At 50.7% G+C, this 20,144-nt stretch overlaps 1 protein-coding gene and 1 long non-coding RNA gene across 7 annotated transcripts in view; one reads left to right on the top strand and one right to left on the bottom strand.

Annotated features, from left to right (window-relative positions):
* Nucleotides 1-20,144, top strand: part of MSI2 (musashi RNA binding protein 2) — a 389,166-nt gene that overhangs the window by 256,311 nt on the left and 112,711 nt on the right. The window lies entirely within an intron of this gene.
* Nucleotides 8,660-14,641, bottom strand: LOC141370389 (uncharacterized). The gene is made up of 3 exons (XR_012374383.1): nt 14,549-14,641; nt 9,831-9,916; nt 8,660-8,881 (listed from the first exon to the last, which is right to left on the bottom strand). It is a non-coding gene; the product is annotated as an uncharacterized lncRNA (long non-coding RNA).

Below are 20,144 nucleotides of genomic sequence, written 5' to 3'. Positions count from 1 at the left end.
TTCAGAGTGCTGTGGATACACCAGTTACACTGGGGAGTTGTCAGGACCCCCAGCTCTCAAGAATGCAAACCGCCCATTGGATGGGTGTTTCCAGCTTGGTTCATTCGGTTCGGCTGCCTAGGGAAATAAGAGAAAGAGAGAAGGAAGTCAGGAGAGCTTGGGTGAGACAACACACACTCTACCCTCCTTACATACCTGCTCCAACTTCCACCCTGGGAAAAAATAAGAATGTACACAGCGAGACAACGCTGAACTTCAGAACCTGCCAGACAGACTTCTTGATTTCTTTATGTTGTCCCAGAAACCCTTCCAGGCAGGAACGTTTGCCAAATGCAATCCTAGAGTGAGTTTCTGAGCTAAATTAATGCCATTGAGGGTCAAGACGCCAATACCTACAGGTCTCCAGTCACAGGACGCAAGTGGGCACCCACATGGATGTGTTTCTCTTAACCCTCAGGCTTCGCTGGCAAGCCTGGCAGGACATAAAGTAACCTCCGTGATTTTACAGTGATCAGAGTTGGTCACCTTTGAGCACTCCGTACAAATTCGAAATTTCTTCCTCAACTTGCCCCGTCTTGATGTCAGGAAATAATTGAAAGCACATCCTTCTGTCTGAATGTTTCCAGCGCCGGTGCCTGTGTTCGGCAGCCGAGGCAAAGCCGGCGCCTCTGCACCAGATCTGCAAAGGACGCAATGCTGACATCCGATTTATTATCTCGGAGGCTGGGCCGGTTCCTGGATGATTCATGACTCCCACTCTCCACTGCCGCTGGGGGTGACATCATCCATTCTGGGCCCAGAATAGACACAGAAGCAACAGTGGCCCCCGTTTTGTGTATCTCTCACTAGCCCTGGGCTCCCTCCTGCCTCACACCCAGCTGCTGTGTGTTCCCCGGGTGGGAACAGCAGTGGGTCCAGGGAGCCCACTGGAAACATCACTTTAGGAGAAGGCCCTCAGTGGGTTTGGATGCCCTGCTAGTCTGCGTAGTCAAGAAGGGAACTTCCCCCAAAGTTCGCTTCGTCCGCTTATGTTCCTTTAGTTGGAACTTAGATTCTTCTCATAACCCCAAGAGTTGCTTAACTCCCTGCGGCTACCTTTGGCTTCCCAACTTACAGACGGGGTTGGCTGGGAAGACCGGGGTGACTTACAGCATCCCATAGCCCAGCTTTAAGAGGCCCATGTGATGAATGATGGCTCCCACGGCCGAGGTTTCGGACCGTATCCTGCAGATTAGAATCACCTGGGGAGTTTTAAAATGAACCGATGCCTGGGGCCCACCCCAGATCAATTAAGTGAGGCTCCAGGCTGGAGCCCCGGCATGGAGGCATTTCCGTGCTCCCCCAGCGGAAGCTAGTGTGCAGTCAGGGCTGGAAACCCCTGGGTCAGACGCTCTCCAAGGGCCTTCCAGCTTTAAAGTTCACTAAGGCAGGGCCGCTGACCAGGTCTTTGATTCGGGCCCGTGTCTAGGCCGTTGGGTGGAGGGCTGTCCTTGGCGCGTAAGCCCTGGGAGGGAGGCGGTGTCTCCTATAGGTGAGTGGCCCTCGGTGATCCGTGCGAGCAGTGGGAGGTGGGAATGATTCCCGTTCCGTTGTGCCGGTTGTGAATCGAGTTATCGTCCTACCGAAAATATGTTGCTGGCTTGTTGTCACTGGTAGGATAAGGCCTGAGATGTTGGCGCTGGTCTGCAGACGCTTTGCTGCCTGGCTCTTTTCTCCTGTCCAGCTTCACCCGATACCGTGCTCCCTGCAGCCGTGCCAAGCTCCTGCGCATTGCCTTAACAGGGCCGCCTTCACAGGCTCTTCCTCAGGGGGCCAGGAACAGTCTGTCTCCCACTCCTGGCCAGTTCTTACTCAGTTTTCAGGAGGAGTCTTAAATATCCTTTCCTCCGGGAGATCTTCCCGAAACCCCCAGACTGGGTCAGCTCCATCGGTCCCCTGGGCTCCCGGGTCCTTTCCTTTCCCCTCATTGCACTTCTCAGTTCTTAGTGATTGTGTTACTTGGTTGATTCTTATCTGTGTCTTCCCCATTTCCCTCCCTTATATCCCCAGTATTTGGCAAATGGTATTTATAGGGCAAGAGAGTGGGTGGAAAAAGGGCAGGCCCTCCCCACTGTGGTCTCTGTTATCGGCTGCTTGAAAATAGAGGTTCATCTCCACTTCCTCTGCTCTGTGCCTTCCCCCTGCCGGAGACCTACGCTCGCAAAAAAAGAGGTGCAGTGGTCTTGCCTAGAGGAGAGCGTAAGAGCTGCAGGTGTTTTCGGGAGAGAGCTTTGGTAAAGCCTGAACCTGAAGATGGTTCGGGAACACTGCTGTTTCTTCCAGAGCCTAAAGGAGGAACAATTATTCAGCAAACGGCGGGTGGAGGGGTGTATGTCTTTCTTAAAGGGGTGTATGTCTTTCTTAAAAGGGAAAAAAAATGCCTTTGGTGGGGGTGTAGTTGCCTTTTACAGGTGACCTGGAAGAAAGACTGAAAATACTGGTTCAATTTAAAAAAAAGTCCTACATTGCTTCTCCTAACCCATGATGCCTGGTGCGGCCTGGTGGGCCAAGGGTAGGTGTACTTCAGCCAGGGGTCCGTACCAGGATTTAAAACATTTACGCGCTTCGCTCTCAAAGGCCAGGTAGAAAGGTGTGTACTTAGAGATTTCTGAATTTCCTCCCCACTTCCCAAATCACTAGGCTTGGCATCTTAGTCTTCTTTTAATTAAGTTGATTCATCTGCCCTGGGAAGATTTCCTGATTCAGCTAGTATATTTATGTATAAACTACTCTGGAAACACCTGGCAATTTTTCTGAGTGACAATAAGGAAACATTGCCTGAAAATTATAGTTTAATTTGCTCCCTCCCCCATGCTGTCTTACCTTTTTAAAAAACGGGTAAGATTTATAAAAAGGAGCTTTGTATTTTGCCCATAGTACTGATCCTGTTTTACAACAGAAATGTGTATCCACAATACCTAATAATTTCCCTTCATGTATTTTTAGAACTCTAGCTTTTAATGGACAATGGAATCATTCCTTGGCAGATGGGAACTCACCGAATTGCATGTTCTTATTTATTGTGAATTTTCAGGTAGGCCTCCGAAGAGATTGGTAAATTTATATTAAAAAGTTAGAATTAAAAGGTTAGAATAAATGTCTTCATGGCTCTTTTTAGGAGTTGCCGTTCTAAGGGTGTATAGGAACTTTGTGTGTGTGGTGGGGCCGGGGGCGGGAGATGGTACGTAGGTGAGATGTGGCCCTTTGTTTTAAAAATGCCGGAATCCAAGATCTTACAAAGGATCAAAATAGGAAAGTAGGTGCCTGTATGTATTTTTACTTTATTTTAGGTTTGCGGTTCCTTTATGATGGGATTAATAAAATCCCTTGCTAAAACAAAGACTCATGCCTTGGTCTGGTCAATTAGCAGTCTTAACTTTTCCTGGGTAGTATAAACGGCTTCCGCAAAGTGGCTTGAATCCTAAATTGGCACCTCCTGGGTCCATCCCTTCTTCCCCCGACCCTTTTTATTTTTTGTAAATTTCTTTAGCAAAATGTGAGGGGAAGAAACCCCAGGTAGCCTAGCAAATCTTGCTGCCTGGTCGGTAGCAGCTGGGGGGGAAGAGGAGAGCAGCTGTGTCTGCCTTATTAGTCATTCCATGAAGAAATTGATTTGATAAATAATAAAGCAATGATATTAGCAACACATGCTTGCAGGTCAGATGACTTCGATGAAAGCCCCTTTCACTAGTTAAGTGTGTGTAATGGTTTGACAACATATATACCTTCTAAAAACCTCCTGTTTTAAAGTGGAAATTGGACTGTTCATGCAATTCTTAGCAGATCTGCCAAGCCTGTTACCAAAGGGGCTTGGAAATCTGAAGGGTGATCTCTCTAATTTGGCCTCTGATCCCCCCCTTTCAGAGGCTTAAACTTACTTTGTTTTCCTGTCCTTGCATTTTCATTCTGTTAACTGTTTTGATTTGTAAAATACTATGCCTCACACCACACTCCTTTATGATGATTTACTGTGCTGGTTTTTATCTTGCACCCTAAATCCTTGATAAGAGCATTTTAAAAATGAAATTGCTACCTGACACTTAACAAAAACCCTGTCTGGCAGCCAGGGAAGAAGCTGGAGTTGGGGGAGGAAAGGGAACTGGGGCTTGGAGGAGGAAGATTTTTCAAGGAACCGTGTCATGCTTACCCCCTTTCCCCTGAATTCTAGAAGTTGTGTTTTTTTTTAAGATGTTTTATATATTTTTGAGAGAGAGCGAGAGAGCGATCACGAGCGGGGCAGGGGCGGAGGGAGAAGCAGACTCCCCACTGAGCAGGGAGCCCGATACCGGACTCCATCCCAGGACCCTGGGATCATGACCTGAGCCAAAGGCAGACGCTTAACTGACTGGGCCACCCAGGTGCCCTAGAAGTTTTGCTTTTTGTTTTTTGTATTTTTTTTTTTTTAATGATGCATTAACACAACTTGTCGATGCCCCTTGCTATTATTGTATGGTGAGCTGTGGGCAGGAAGTGGGAGAAACTCATGCACGTCCTTTGCTGTGGATTGAAACTTGATGAATGGACAGACAGATGGACAACATTTAACCACCTCCACATTTCTGTCCTGGAGCACATGGCCGCCTTCACTGCCGACATCCCCACTTCTGTACCCTTTTCCTACTCTAAGGCCAGTCAAAGCAGAATCTCCTCTAGTTGAGAAGCTGACTTGCCTGGAGTTAAGTATGTGCTGTAACAGAAACTTTTGGGTTTGTTTGGCTGTGTTCTGTTCTGGAACTCTCCAGTTAGCCACACAAGGCTTTGATGATGGGGGGCATCCATAAATAGAGCTGTCTGAACCAGTGGGTCATTTAAATTCTAATACAGTGACTTAATGAACTCTTGTCTTTAATTCCTGTGATGTGGAGAAGACAGGCATTCTCTGCCCGTAATGAAGCTTCTTAACCCATCTCTTTACTGACTGGTGCTTTTATTATTATGACGACTGGAGACCGTATTATGCTAGGATAATGGGTTTTCCGAGTGCCTGGCAGAGTAGCGGGTAATGATGATCTTCTGTTGGAATCACGGTGGTCACTGGCTTATCTGGCAGAGGCCTTATTATATCTGAGTTTTCTGAAGTGCTGTGTGTGAAGACCTGGCATTTACTGTCCTAGTTTATTGGGGTAGGGGCGGGTGCTGCGGCAGCAGGAACACATATCCCCCCCCCCCCCCCCCCACCCCCGCTGAGGGCTCTGATCATGGAGGTGCAGCTGCCTGGCGCCAAGGCCACAGTCAGCAGGAGGCCCCTGTGTGTGCTCTGGCCATGCCAGAGCCATTATGCCTAATTTATCACCCACCTCCTGAAAATATAATCCGCCACCAAAATGACTGCTTTTGGAAACTGTCTTGTCTCTTTTGAGCTGAGACTGGAGACAACCAGACAAGGTTCGGTGGTGACGAAGAAAGAAACATTACTTTCTGAACACAATCTTCTGTTACCAGTCACTTTTCAACAGACATTCAATCAAAATGCTAATCGCAGCGGCAACAAGGGAACGTGGTTATTGTAATACTAATTGATTGGTTGGAGGGTGGGTTTTGTTAAGTGCAGCATAAGATTTCGGAAATACGAGTCTCTTTAATTACAGCGGCACTAATAAAAATGAACAAATGATGATTTCCCAGGTAATGGCTTTTAAAACATTTTTTTGTTTGAGTTTAAAATGCAATCCGGTGGAAATGCGCTGGAAAAATGGCGCCCAAGTGGGTGGCCTTGCCGTTAGCAGACCCAGGTGTAGAGATTCAAATCTAGAATGCCCTTGGAAAGCTGTGTGGGACCTTCGTAGACCATAGTGATGGGGGTTCTCCCAGCTGCCAGGGGCGGTCAGGCAGTGGGGTCGTTCCAGCTTGAAGTCCGTGGTATTTCCAGAGCTGTGGTGGGGGCTGGGTTGTACTGATCCGGTCATGTGTTCATTCCGGGTTTCCTCAGGTTGGCCAGGGGCAAAGGGGCCCCCCATGGTACCAGCGGAGGCCCATCCTGTGCTGGGGGCTCTGCTGCGTACTGGGGTACCCTCTGTTCCAGGAGCTGTTCAAGTTCTAGCAATACTACGGGAACAAAGCAGGCCTCATCCTAGCCCTCCTTCTTTGCAAGCTCCTCTTCTTTTGGGGAGGAGCATAGATCATTTCAGGTACCGCTAAGTGCTCTGAAGCAAAAATAGGAAAATCCTGGTGAGGGAGCCTAGGGCCTATTTAGGTGGGTAGGTGGCCTGGCCTCCCCGAGGAGCAGGCATTTGAATTGGGAGGCAAAGGTATTCCAAGGAGAGGGCAACAGTGAGTGCAAAGGCCCTGGGGGTGGGCATGAACATGGCATGTTTGAAGGACAGAAGGCCATGGCTGAGAGGGAGAGTGGTAGGCAATGATCGAGGGAGGTGGGTAGGGGCTGCACCATGAAGAGTTTGTGAGCCAGGGCAAGGTGGAGGGCAGCTGTTGGAAAGGGGGAAGAAGGGCAGAGGCATAGGACTTCTGCTCTGGAAAGATCCCACTGGCTCCTGAGTTGAGGAAGGGTGACAGGGCTGCACGCTGGGCAGTAGGAAAGCCAGTGGGAGTTCATTGCAGAAGATGAGAGCTGCCAAGGTCTTGGGCTGTAGCAAAGGGGATGGGGAGAGGCAGTTTTTTGGAGATGAAACCCAAGATGTTCTCAGTTGTTGGATGCTGGTTATGAGGAGCTGGCTCAATTAGGGCTGACTATAGCTTCAGGGTGGAGCAGCTGAGGGGATGGTGGTTCTGTTCACATTAATATGGGGACTGCTTTGATGGAAGGAACCCATCTCAGTAAGAAAATCAATAGTTGTTTGCAATTCCCATTGGAATCCATTTGGTGATTTGAATAGATGGAAATATAAAAAGTACACCAAAGAAGAGGGCTCCCGAATTAAAATAATCCTTTTTGTATGAACCTCACTAAGGAAGGGATTGTTTGAGGGGAGCCCCGAGTGATGTTGGTGGGATAGGGAAGCGTGAAGATGCAATTATTGTTTGGCCCCTAAACGCACCAGGCTTTCTAGCGTTAGAAGCCCCTCCCCCACACTTCTCTGTTGACGAGATTCATCCAGAGGATTTCAGGAAAGATGCTGCATCCAGGAATCCAAACATCATTGCGTCTGTCACCCCAGGAATGAGAGAGCGTGGATGCTCCTCCCCTGAATGTGTGCCTTGGGGTCTGGGCTCCCTGTGAATGTCCTCAGAAGACAGGCCCTGGGGTCGCCCACTCCCTACTTCTTCCTGCTTCCAGATCTCTTGGATTTCAAAAGACTTAGTCCCTAAAGAGGGGCTCGCCTTTTGCGGCCCTGACCATGCAGACCAGAGGTAGGACCCCTCGAGGTGTGGGTACCGTTCTGACAAATTGTTTAAAATAAAAAGGCAGGTAGCAGATTGGTGTTACTGGGGTGGGAGTGCGGGCCTAATTGGGGTGGGGAGGCAATGCTAGCCTTCCTTTCAATTTGTCAAGCTTTCTTTCAAAAGATCTGCCAAAGAAGAAAGGGTAATTAATAGGCTTGAAGTCATTTCCGATGTGTCAGGATTTCTGCCTTGCTTCCAAGTGATAATGTTCGCCGGCTCCGGGCCTCTGGGGAGCCTTCCATCTTATTAACTTGTCTGGAAGAAACAGGGAGTGGGGACAGCTCGGGCCAGTGGGTGACAAGAAATAAAGATTTGTGGTGTGGTGAGCTGTAAACAGTAGGGCCAGGTAAGTTTGGGGTGGGGGGGGCAGGGAGGGAGGGCGATTGCTCACAAGCTCCACGGCAGCACCAGGCAGAGGGATATAGCTTCCTGGGTCAGTGACCCTTCGCCAGTCTGGAGGCATCGTCCAGGGTGACCCCAAGAGAAGAGGTGCTTTTAATGAGCTACCTGGAGGCCCTCAGCAAGTTTGGTGTTTGCCTCTTCACACCTCTTCTCCTTGCTACTTAAGATAAGCCAGTACCCTCCCCAGCCCCAGGAGTTCCCTGCCCACACATAGACCCCAAGCTCTTGATTTAGCCTAGTTGCCTGGTACCCCACAGTATCCGCTGGTAATGTCTGGGTTCAGCACATGAATAAGGAAATCCTCTTTTCCCTTCACTTCTGATTGTCTTCACCGCCGTGGCTTTCCTCTTCGGGGTAGCTCTTTGCCGTCCTTTCCCACCTCCCCTTCGCCCCGACCCTCAGCTGTGAAACCAGTCACCTCTAAGAGTTAAGGGCTGGGTGAATTTCTTTCTTTTCTTTCTTTTTCTCTCTTTTTCTTTTTCTTTTTCTCTTTTTCTTTTTCTTTCTTTCTCTTTCTCTTTCTTTCTCTTTCTCTTTCTTTTCTTTCCTTCTCTCTCTCTCTTTCTCTCTCTCTCTCTCTCTCTCTTTCTCTCTCTTTCTCTTTCTCTCTCTCTCTCTCTCTCTCTCTCTCTCTCTCTCTCTCTTTCTCTTTCTCTCTCTCTTTCTTTCTCTCTCTCTTTCTCTCTCTCTTTCTCTCTCTCTCTTTCTCTCTCTCTTTCTCTCTCTCTCTCTCTCTCGCTCTCTCTCGTAGGCCCTGAGCCCAACTTGGGGCTTGAACTCGAATCCTGGAGATGAAGAGCGCATGCTCTACTGACCAGGTGCCCCTGGGTGAATAGTTTTTGAGGAAATGAGTGAATGATGACAGTCATTATGAGGCACTGCTGAGGCTTAGTGTATTCCGCTTTACCCCTGGCCACTCCATTTCCCTGATGGGAGAGGTTCACTAACTTGACTAAAGTCACACAGCTAGGGTGAGGTGGAGAATGGGATTTGAAGCCTGGAATCCTGTTAGACGGTAGCTCCTTGGCCCACCCTGCTGCATTTGCATTCAGGAACAAGGCATGTGCAGTTGGCGAAGAGATTATAGCTGATGCTCGAGGCCCTGCTGAGTGGAGAAAGAGTGGGTTGGAGACAGTCCTTTTAGTGGGTCCATTGAGACTGGCATCAAAGCGTTTAGAAGTTGGTTGATGCCGGGGCCACTTTACTGGCATTGGTCACCCCCCCAACGAGGTGGAAGCTGGCCTGCCTCCCCACACCCCACCACTGGCCCCAGCTGTCTGAAAACACCCTCTTTTCTGAGCCAATTAGGAAAAACCTCAACAGGATTGAGCATAAACGCCATAGACAAGTGCCACTTGTAAGTGTGAGCAGTGCTGGGGAGGGGGCTTTGCAGACCGTTGTCAGAGCTGGGTCGGGGACCTTGGCCGGCAGCTGGGAACAGTAGCTGGCAAGGCCCCACGGCCAGCCTGGACAGGAGGGCGCCCTGGGCAGCCTTCAGGACCCACTGGCGGGTCTCTGTACTATGCACCTGTTTAGGCCTTTTCCTCTCTCTTCTCTTTTGTTGCAAAAGTGCTTAAGAAGTAAAAGTTGAGTTAGTATAGAAAACCCAAGGTAAATCATGCCGGCTTCAGCTGTATGCAAGCTGTTCCTCATGCACTGTGCTTTTCTTTGTTTAAAATAGCAAGGTTTGGATTTTTTTTGGGTCATAAGGAAAGAACACGATGTCTCTTATTCTCTACTCCCCCCGCCCCTTTTTACCATTTCTCTTCCAAAAGGAATTCTGGAGACAGAATTGAAAGTTAAGCAGAAATCCAAATTCATTCTCTGCCCTTCTTAATTCCCCCTCCTCTTGTTTTCATCTGTCTGTCTGATATATTGGAAGCCTGGCTGGAAAACTTGGGAATTTTTCAGCCTGGGAAAGAGAGGAGACTGGGGACTTCTTTCCTTTTTTTAGGAACGCTCAGGGCTGGATGTGGAAGTTCACACATCCAAGATCTACACACCCACCCACCCACCCACCCACCTAACTACCTGCACCTACCTACACCTACCTCCTGTCTCTTGCCTGATTAAATCCACACTGTAGACGTCTTCCACCCCGGGCCTCGCCTCACACAATTTTTCAGAAGCCATTTTTCTATTAAACCAAAAAGTGGGAATTGATAGGGAAAGAAGATGGTTTTAGAAGATTTAAGTAAAACTTGTGACTAATAACCACTCTCTTTCATCAGTATAAAATAATGGCCACCTCTCTTCTGTGGAGCGCTGTGAGCTTCTGCAAGCCAGGACTGAGAACGAATAAAGTCCTCTGCTTTCGGTGCCTAGGTAAACCGTAGTGGGACCCAGGGAGCAGTAGTATCTCAAGGACTAAACAAAGCCGCCTTTGAGGCTGGACCTGAGTGTACAAGGGTTCCCCTGCCAGTCGCAGCGACATTCTGGATTTCTCCTGCTGATTTGCCTGTGCGTTGAGGGAGAGGCCCTCCTCAGACTCACCCGGGCCCGAGAATCCAGTTGGCCCCCAGATTTAACCTGGCGGGAGCCATGCCCTTGCCCCTGCCCCGGGGAGGGTGGGGGCCAGTGTGACGAGCGTCCGGCACATCCAGGCCGGCAGAGGAGACATACTGGCTGCAGCCTGCCCGGGATGAGGTGGCAATTGGATTGGAAATTGGTGTTCAGCCAAGGGTAGAAATCAGGTGCGTAAGTCTCTCGATCCCTGAATGCACCCATGGGTCGCACGTGTGCGCAGGGTGCATTCTCAAACCCTCCCCTCCCCCACTGCCATAGCCCACCTCCCTTCCCCCACCTGCTGCTGAATCTTAGCTTTCAAGTGCAGGTGTGGAGGTTAATAACAAGACTTTTCCCAGTTGGCCCTTTGCTTGAGAGGCTTCTCACTAGGCTCCGAAGGAAAGGAAAGGAAAGGATTTAAAGGGACCACAGACGTCAAAATTGGACTCAGGGGCATCCACTCCTGGGGACAAGGGTTGGCTGGGAGGTGGTTTTAGGCACCGGTGGCTCCTCTAAAAACAGAAGTTCAGGCAGGATTTATGCCACCCCAGCCTTCTCTTACCATTTGGCTAGAACATCCACACTAGGCCAATCAGCCTGACTTTCCTTAGATCCTTCAGCTTCTGGAGGGATTGACTTCTCTACTCCACTTGCTGCACACAGAAGCTGTGTTTTGTCCCGAGTGCTCTAGACCCAGGCCATGTGACCTTCAGTAGGTCTCTCCTCGCGCGGCCCCAGGACTGGTTACACACTTGGGGGGGTGCTGTCCTCCCACTTTCTCGTTGGACCCTCAAGACCCACCGTTCATGAGAATTTACTGCTGATGCCACGGAGCAACCCACATAACCCATGGGGGAGTTTCTGCAGTTTAATTGAAGTTCAGAGTCCTGCTCACTGGTCTGTAATTCATTCCTAACTTCCCTCTCTGAAAGGGTCCTAGGCAGCCCGGCTTGGCTTTCTGCTGGCTTCGTGTCACCGAACGAGGAGGCCAGCCAGATTCCCACCCACCCCCCCCAGCCCAGCCCCCCTAACTCGACATTCTGCTGCTTCCAGACCCTGGGTCTCTGCCTCTGGGGTGCTCTCTACCCCAAGCCTGAAGTAATCAGACCAGACACTAGGTGTCGCCATCCTGGTCCTGACTCTCAGTCCCAAGGTCTTGGCTGATGGGCTTTCCTGAGCTCTGTGCGACTGTTTTTTTGAAGCCCTATTAACCAGTGACGCCTCTCTAGTGTTCCCTTGGGTTCATAGAGAAAATTGGTGTTCCAGTGTTTCCATAAGCAGAAGTTCTAGTCCTTTGGCTGCTCCGGCCCTGAGTCTCAAGCTGCCCGCTCGGAACCCCAACGTGACTGACCGTTCTCCCTTTTACAGCCTTGATTCATGTTTTTCTTGTCCACTGTTGTACGTGCTTGAGCATTTTAAGGCACCTCAAGTACTTTTAGAAAACTCAGAGGGATGTCACAGGTAAATAACTCTGTAATCACATGACTGTGGGACCACCTAGAATTGGTAGAGTCTGGGAACCAAGCTGTCCTGAGTTTTTCGTGCTGATGCAGCTTGGGCTGGGGAGTCTTTTGAGAGGGTGATACTAGTCTTTGAATGAACCCTTTATCCCACCAAAACAAGAAAAAATGATCCAAGTGACTTAATATTTTGTTTTAAGAATTTTGAGCACCCCTGGGAATAATGGGAGATGCCTGGTAGATTCAAAAGTCGTATCAGAAATTGCTGGTTTGGAAATGCAGCCTTCTGTCAGCCCCCCAGGCAGTAGTCTCCCCCCCCCACCCACTCAAAGCCAAGCTCTTAATGGCCACTGTGTTTCATTTGGGCAGCCCTGATTGAACTGGACTGATGGGCACAGAACGCAGGACTGGGGGCTGTGGAGGATGCCAAGGCTCGGCCAGCTCAAAATTACCCATTTGAAAGCTGTTTGGGAAGCCAGAATGAATGTTGGTATCATCTTTCACTTGTGCAATTTTTCAAAATTCAGCCACAGGTTTTCCTAGAGCCCTAGCTGGGTTTGATTTTTTTTTTTTTTTTTTTTCTAAGCTGGGATGAAGGATGAAAGAGACATTTATATGGTAGGAGGGGGATTGGGACATTGAACTGCCTTTAAACGATGTAAAGAAGTGCTTTCTTCTCCCTCCTGCCCCACTTCTGCCCTGGTGCTGACTTTGAAAAACCTTCTTGGAGAGGCTAAGAGATGGAGCACTTTCTCGAGGTGTTTCAGAGGTGGGGTTTTTGAAATACGCTGGAGACCTGACCTCAGAATCATCTGTTGGTTCTCATCATGGAGGGTCGCAGAGAGGGGGTGCACGGGTGGCCCGGCCTGTGGGCCTTTGTGGCCGTCCCTCCTCCCTTCCGGCTGAGAGAGAACCATGTTTTGAAGGCCTGTGTTTATCGCGGGAGAGAACAGTATGGTCGGAGAGGTGGCTCCCCTCTCTGATGGATGGGGAGCAAACTTTTCTTGCGAAGCACAAGCAGGCGGCCCACAAGTTTGTCTTTTTCAACAAGGGAAGAAATTTAAAGCGAAGCTCTGGAGAGAAGTTTTTTTCGGTCTGGTGCTTCATGGAGGCTTAACAATTCTAGTAGGGCCCTGAAAATGGCAGAGACCCCAACTTTCCCCCCTTGTGGGCTCCCTAACTAGAGAGGTTTGCAAAGCTTAAGGGGATTAATGCTCTTTAAACCTCTGCACTGCTTCCTGCTCCTCATGGGATCCGGGTGCTAATAAAGATGTACCAGCTTGGAAAGGCTGGTAAACACTGCTCTGTTGCCACGGCAACAGGCAAAACAAGGAGGACACCGAGTATTGCTAACAAGAGTCCTTATGATCAAGAGTTTAAGGAGGGGGCAAAAGGGGGGGTTCTTAAAAATGCAGAGAGTCTTGGCGAGGTAATTAGACTTGGTGCTCTCCAAGTAAATGTATAGTTTTCCAGAGCATTACTAGAGTGCCTTGTCGCTTGCAAAGTCCCTCTCCTGCATCAAGTACCAGGAGTAGCAGTGCTGCAAAGAGCCACCAGCTTCTGCTTCCAGTGGCTCTGGCGAGCCTGGGGCCAGCATCTGAGACCCCTTCCCTCCCCCTCCTCCGTGAGGGGTCACTGTGTGTGTTCCCTTGCCTGGGACGTGTTAAAAAGCTGTTTCCTGCTTCTCTGGTGGCAAGAGGTATGAGGGAAATGGTCTGCATCTGCCTTACATCTGGGATGTTGTCGTTATTAGCACCCATGAGAGATGAGAGCTAACTCTTATCAGAAAGTGCTCCCTGTTGCTGGCCATGGGACCTTGCGCCGCCCCTGCTGGCTGCCTCGTGTGGCTTAGCTGTTACTGTGCCCATTTTTCAGATGAAGAAACGGGGGTTAAGGACCTGGCCCATGGGGACACGGCTAGGGGCTGAGCTGAGATTTGAGCCCCGGAGTGGCTGTATAGCCTGGGCATTCGGCCCTGGACTGTAGCTTCATAGCCCGACTCCCAGCCATCCAGGCCGGCCACTGAAGTTTCCGTTCCTGAGTCCTGCATGAGCAGCTCCCGCAGCCCTGCTGGGATCTGCTGCCCAGACATGCTGAGACTTCGCGGGCAACCTAGGAAGCTGCTCTCGTGTTCCCACCCTCCATGGTATTTGGACACTATGCTGAACTTGGAGAAGCTTGTGCTTCTCGTGTGTATTTTTTTAAGTTCTGTGGACCATGGGTAAGAATGTGTGTGGGGGGGTGTCATTAGCCTAGGCTGCCCGGGCCGTCCCACTGACCACCCCCCCCCGCCCCGCTTCCTGGATAATCGTGCCCGGCTGCTCAAGCCAAACCTGAGGCTTCGTCCTGGACTCCCCCCACCTCCTCCACATCTGGCCGGTCTCTGCACAGCCCCTGTGTTCATTGGCATGCCTGCTGGAGGCACGTGTCCCATCTCTCCCTAGCACCTGCCGAGACTCTCAGGGGACTCCTGCCTCCAGGCCCGCCCCTCTCTGACCCGTTCGAAGGGATCTTTCTGAACGAGGATTCTGATCATGCCAGGTTTGATGGCTTCCCAGCTGCCTGAACAGTCCTTGCCTGCCTCTCTACTCCCCACCAGCCTGGGCTATCTGCCTAGTATGTCCGGTGCCCCTGCCGTTCCTTGACCACCAGGGTCTCTCCCTGCTTCTTCACCTATTAACTCCCACCCACCTTTCCTTTGACAAACTCCAGAGCGTCTCCAGGACTCAGCCTGGGGGTACTCCTTCCTTCCAGATCCCTCTGACCATTCCTCTGTCAGTGTTGGCTTATGCTGCCTGCCCTACTTCAATAACTATAAGGACCTTGCTAGTAGGAGACCAGAGTCTGTTCTTCTTGGTGTCCCCAGTCCCTGACACATAACAGGGACTCGGTACATGTTTGTTAACTAGAGGAGCAAGAGTGTCTAGCCTTACCGGGTTGCCATGGCAACAGACTCCACAGCCCTTGGAGGTCACGTGACTTGGGACCTTAGAGGTCCCAAGGTCACAAAGCAGTCCTCCTCGGGCCCCACCTGGAATTCTCCCCCTGCTCCAGGCAGGCTGCACAGCCCAGAACCACCACTTTCTAGTGTGACTGTTAAACCCCATGTTTCCGAGGTGCCTGGAGACTATGCCTTAGACACTTCACACCCTTGGTTGTAAAATGACACATTATCTGAGCTTTGTCGCTTGTAAATTTCTTTTATGCCGATATACTTGGAACTGGATTGGAATTGAATATAGGATGTTCAGTATCCATCAAGAATGTGATGGTAAACATTTAACTTTTTTTTTTCCTCTTCCTCCTTCCCTACAGTATCAGTTTTCTTATTGAATCTGGGAAGCAATAGCAATTGATTAAGTTGCAGTGGAGCTTGCCCTAAAAGGAAATGATTGATAATCCGTTTAGGTCTGAGTTGCTTGCTTTTCCCCTCCTGATTTTCTTGGCCACTTTTTCAATTACCAACTGTATTTAGCTTGGTTTGCTCACCGTAACTCATTTCCCCTTCCTCCAGGATCTGCAGGGAAGTTGTAATGTAGTGTGGGAGTAGTGACATCTCATTATTTCCCCGAGACATCAGTTCGAAATGCAAGAATACATCTTCCTTGAGGTGGACAGACAAGGACCATGGGGCTGTGAGGCAGAACGAGTCTGTCCCAACACATCAGTCTCTGGGGTATTGGGAAGGAGGTCAGGATGTCCTACAACAGCCCCACAGCTTCCTGGTCCCTGGACTCAGTGCCCACATGGTCCCCTGGGGGCAAAGGTCATGTGATTGATCTCCCAGGTGGACCAGTTGGCTCACTCTTGGGAGGACAGCTACCTGGTGTATGTCACCTTGTCAGCTGCGGTCCTGGGGGCAGCACTTGTCGAGTGGGGGGAGGGGCTGAGGGAGAGGAGAAGCAGGCTCCCCGCAGAGCAGGGAGCCTGACGCAGAGCTCCATCCCAGGACCATGGGATCATGACCTGAGCTGAAGGCAGATGTTTGACCAAGTGAGCCACCCAGACGCCCTGTTTAGCTCCTATCTTTAAAGTGTTAATGCCATCTTCAAAATATTTTCACTTGTCCAGTGTTGATAGCTTGGGATCCTTCCAACAGAACTATAATGGGAAGGAGAAATAGCTTCAACATTGACCCTCCCAGATTAATAGGCGTACAGCGTCTGTCCCTTAGTTGGTGTTCGATAATGTTCATTGTCCTGGCCACCTTCTCAAGTGTGTGCATGGGTGTTGGGACTTCCCTGTGTCACAGATGGAGAGACCTGTCCAAGATGGTTCCATAGGTGGAGTATAGACCGCATGATTTAGGATTGTGAGGGTCCCCCCTAATTAAATAGCATCCCTTGTCCCTGCCTGAGGAGTGAAATGGAGATATAAGCCAAAGGAATGGCAGATGGCATACCAGATTATCCCCTCACCTAACATCTTACTAGGTTGAGGGGTACCCCACTCGACTCCAGTAGTGGAGAGACTTTCTCGTCATGGGCAAGGCCTTTGGGGTTAGGGTGGGCTGACTCAAAGCCCAGGGAGCATGGGGAACTTGTACTCTCTGCTGCCCATAGTATTCTTCCTGTTTCCTACGAATAGAGTCACACCACCTTCTACCAAACAGGGTAAGAGCAGGAGTGTCCCTGAAAAAAAGCAAGGAATCACTTGGGAGCTGGAGACTTTTTGCAAGACATCATGATGGAGTCTTAAGGCTCAGCCTTAGGGCCAAGCCCCATTTCCCTCCTGACTCTAATGCATAATGTGTTTGGAATGAATTCAGTAATGCCAGCACCACCCAGCTCACTTCACTTCTCAAGTCATTTTCTGTCCCTGTGGACTCCGTGAGGTCTGTTTGCTAAAGGAGAACCCTGCCCGGGAGGGCGTGGGGCCAAGGACAGGCTCAGTGGGGGTTGGCTGGTTCCCCGCAGCCCTGGGCAGGGATGTCCCCTCTGCCCCCCCCCACCACAAGGCAAGGCTGTCTGTGCCTAAGTCTGTCTGCAACCACTCCCTGTTTGAGATGGGGAAAGGGGGATACTCAGAGTGTCTCTTGAGAGTGCAGAGTCCCTGATTCTGACGAGCTGTTGGTGAGCGAGAAGCAGCCCCAGTTTTGGTCGGAGTTAATGGGGTGAAACAGAGCCGTTTTCCTGGGCGCCAAATATTTCTTCTAAATGTTCAGGTCCATAACCAAGGCAGCTAAGTCAGCAGATGGTCAGCGTTCCAGAAAGCACGGTCTCCCTGGGTGCTGTGGTGCCCCCAGGACTGCAGCCGACTTAGCCCTCCCACACCCCCCTTTTTGGTTTTCACTTCTTTTGCTAAGAAGAAGGGGACAGGAGGAGCATTTCTCATAATAACCCCTCGCCCATTTTCCCAGCTGCCCAGGGTGGAGCTCGCCTGCTCCTGGCGTGGGGAGCTGACAAAATATTGAAATAAAGGCTCTGGGGAGGACGACGGACTTCGATTGGAGCTACGGTCTCTACGCCTCTAATTACAACGATTCAGCTCTGCTCTTCCTGGTCACCGTGCAGCCAGCCGAGGGAAGACGGGTGCTCTAAAAGTGGCCTGAGAGCAATCTTTTTAAAACGGCAGTTTAACCATCTGGAGCTATAAATAGTACCTTTCCAACAACTAGCAAAGATGGTTGGTTTCCCCTTTGGGCTCTGTTGTTGGGGCTCCGTGTCCTGGAGTCCATGGGTAGAGGGTTGGTGCCTCCCCACACTGCGAGCCTTGGAGACCCCCAGCGTTTTGGTGAGACTCCCTAGCCTGCCCCACAGCAGTGGGGACAGGGCCCTCGCTGGCTCGAGCGGCCTGCCCGTCTTCCCTGGCGGTGTAACAGAAAGCTGCCACTCTAAGTCACTTGTCCCATCCCCAGACCCGCCCTTCTACCAATTCTAAACCACCAGCCCTGCCCAGAGCAAAGGCCAGCCTGCTAGATTCTGTTATCTCTTTGTGGAGTTCCTGAGTCACAGAACCTTCCAGGTTCTTTTTGGTTTGGCTCACATGCATCAAGAATGCACTGGCTCTTTGATGCCATTTTAATTCATACCCAGTCGACGTTGGTACCACAGAAGGAACATTACTTACTGTCTAAACAGGCGTGTATATCCACGGAACTACGGAACGGGGTGATCTCTGCTCCACCTATCTTGGAGAGAGTGCTTGGGCTGAAAGACACCTTTATGAGGACAGTGTTTGGAAAGTTAAAGCTAAGGCAAGGAGGAGATGGCACATGCCCTTTGCCTACCCCTCCTGTCCCACCCCCTCCTCCCTGATGATGAGGTGGTTCCCCCCACCTCATCTGTCCAGACCAGCAGCCCATTGCAATGGGAGTTTCTCTGATTGGGGATCGGCTGCAGGTGGAGGGAGGGCCTTGGTGGAGGATGAGGCATGTGAAGCAGGGCAGTCTGGCTCCTGCATCCTGGAGCTTGCCTCAGCCCTGCCCATGACTGCATAGACCCTAGTGGTAAAAATGGAAAATCCCAAGGGCCGGTATAAGGCAGCCCCAGGGCTGAGGGAAACTGAAGGGACCGTGTGCTGATGACAGCCTACCGTCCAAAGGATGCCTGTCCCCGTTGCCACGCCTCAGGCAGCACCCCTCCAGCTCTGCTTGGTGCCAGCCCTTGTCTCCCCAGGGGCGCCTGGAGAGAGCTTGGCTGTCCCATGTCCCCACAGAGGTTTCCTAAAGCAGCAGGGTCTCAGATCTGGGCAGGTCCATCTTTTCAGCCTGGCTCCTTGGCCACAATTGGTCGGTGGGAAGGCTAGAAGGCGGGGTCGTAAAATGGATTCTGCAGAGTGCCACGTGGGTTTGCAGAGGGCCCCCAGCCATCTGGATTTGCCCACTGAACATCCATGTTAATGGGTTTCGAAGTAGAAACACATGTGATTCTGGAAGACTAGAAGTGGGGCAGTGGAGGAGACAGTTTAAAATTGCTGCTTGGTATCTCCCGGTACAGTAGCACACGTGGAGAGCTGTGACGGTACGTGGAAGGGGTTCATTGCATAATGACATCTTTATAGCTTTGCCTTGCCAGCTGGCTTCTCTCAAGAGTCTTTGGAGGGAAATTTTGCTCTTTCAAAATATTTTTGGGGGGTGGGGGGTAGCAGGAGGAGACTTCATGTGTCCTGGGCCCCTTTGCTGAAGCTCTGGGGTTGGAGGGACTTGTAATGTTCCATGCCCCTCCAGGGAATTTTGGAGGGAGGTCAGGGAGGACCTGCACCAGACTCCATGCGGATTTCCAGGGATTTACACGGCCTGCTTTGTGGATTGTGTCCAAAGCTCTTCTCTCTGTACTGCTTCCTCCCACCCCCTCCAGACCACTGTGTTTGGGGAGAAGAATGGTTGGGAAGCAGGGACTCTGGTAGCAGTGCCTGACTTCAGAAATCCCATCTTCTAACCATGCGTCTGCTGAGCAACCTTAGGCAAGTGACATGACCTCTCTGAGCCTCAGACTCTTCCCCTGTAAAATGGGATAACGGGAACACCTGACCCCTAGGGTTTTGCGAGGTGTCATTCAGATGATCCCTCTACAATTCCTAGCAGGCCCAATCAGAGCTCATTGAAGGAGGTGGTTGTCACCAGCACAGGCGTGCCTCGTGGTGTGTTTTTGTTTACCTGATCTCTGCCAAGTGACAGATTGTGGGGTTCTGTTTTGTGGGCACCCAGGGAAGGAAGCAAGCCAGTTTTATCCCATTGGAAGTATGGTAGGAGCAGAGATGTGGGGGATGGAAGGCCCACCGTGGCCCTCCTGGGCCATGCAGCGGTTGCTGTCCTGCTGGTAGGGACCACGACTTTCTGGCGCCCACCTAGTTGACGACGCCAGTGGTGGTGAGGTCAGTGCCTCAGCCCCCAGTGAGAACTCTCTGTCCAGGCCGATCTGCGGGTCTAGGGAGTCAAGTGTGGTTGCTGCTTTTTCTAACACTGTTCTCGAGTGATGCTGCAGAGACCCCATGACCCAGAAGAAACCACAGCCCCAAGGTGGGAGGATGCCAGCAGGGGTGGGGCTGGGTGCTTTGGAGAGGGCTCTGACAAAGCAGTCGGTGGGGCATTTGGTGTTCTTGCCCATCTGCCTCAAACATAATACAGATGGTCCCTAACTTACAATTTTTTGACTTTACAATGGTGGGAAAACCATAAGCATTGAGTAGAATGTGAATTGTTGAGTTTGGATCTTTTCCCTGGGCTAGCGGACGTGCAGTACAATGCGCTCTCGTGATGCCAGGCGGTGGGATGCAGCTCCCAGTCTGCCCTGTGATCGTTGAGGATAAACAACTTATAACTTACGACCATTCTGTACCCATACAGCTATTCTGCTTTTCACTATCAGTACAATATTCAGTAAATTACGTGAGCTAGTCAACACTTAGGCATAAAACAGCCTTTGTGTTAGATGACTTTGCCCAACTGTAGGCTAATGT

Source organism: Callorhinus ursinus, unplaced genomic scaffold (genome assembly GCF_003265705.2).
Source record: "Callorhinus ursinus isolate GAN/ISIS: 27379988/994484 unplaced genomic scaffold, GSC_fseal_2.0 scaffold34, whole genome shotgun sequence".
Taxonomy (NCBI): Eukaryota; Metazoa; Chordata; class Mammalia; order Carnivora; family Otariidae; genus Callorhinus; species Callorhinus ursinus.
Note: the sequence above shows the minus strand (reverse complement) of the source record. Positions and strands in the feature narration are given on the sequence as shown.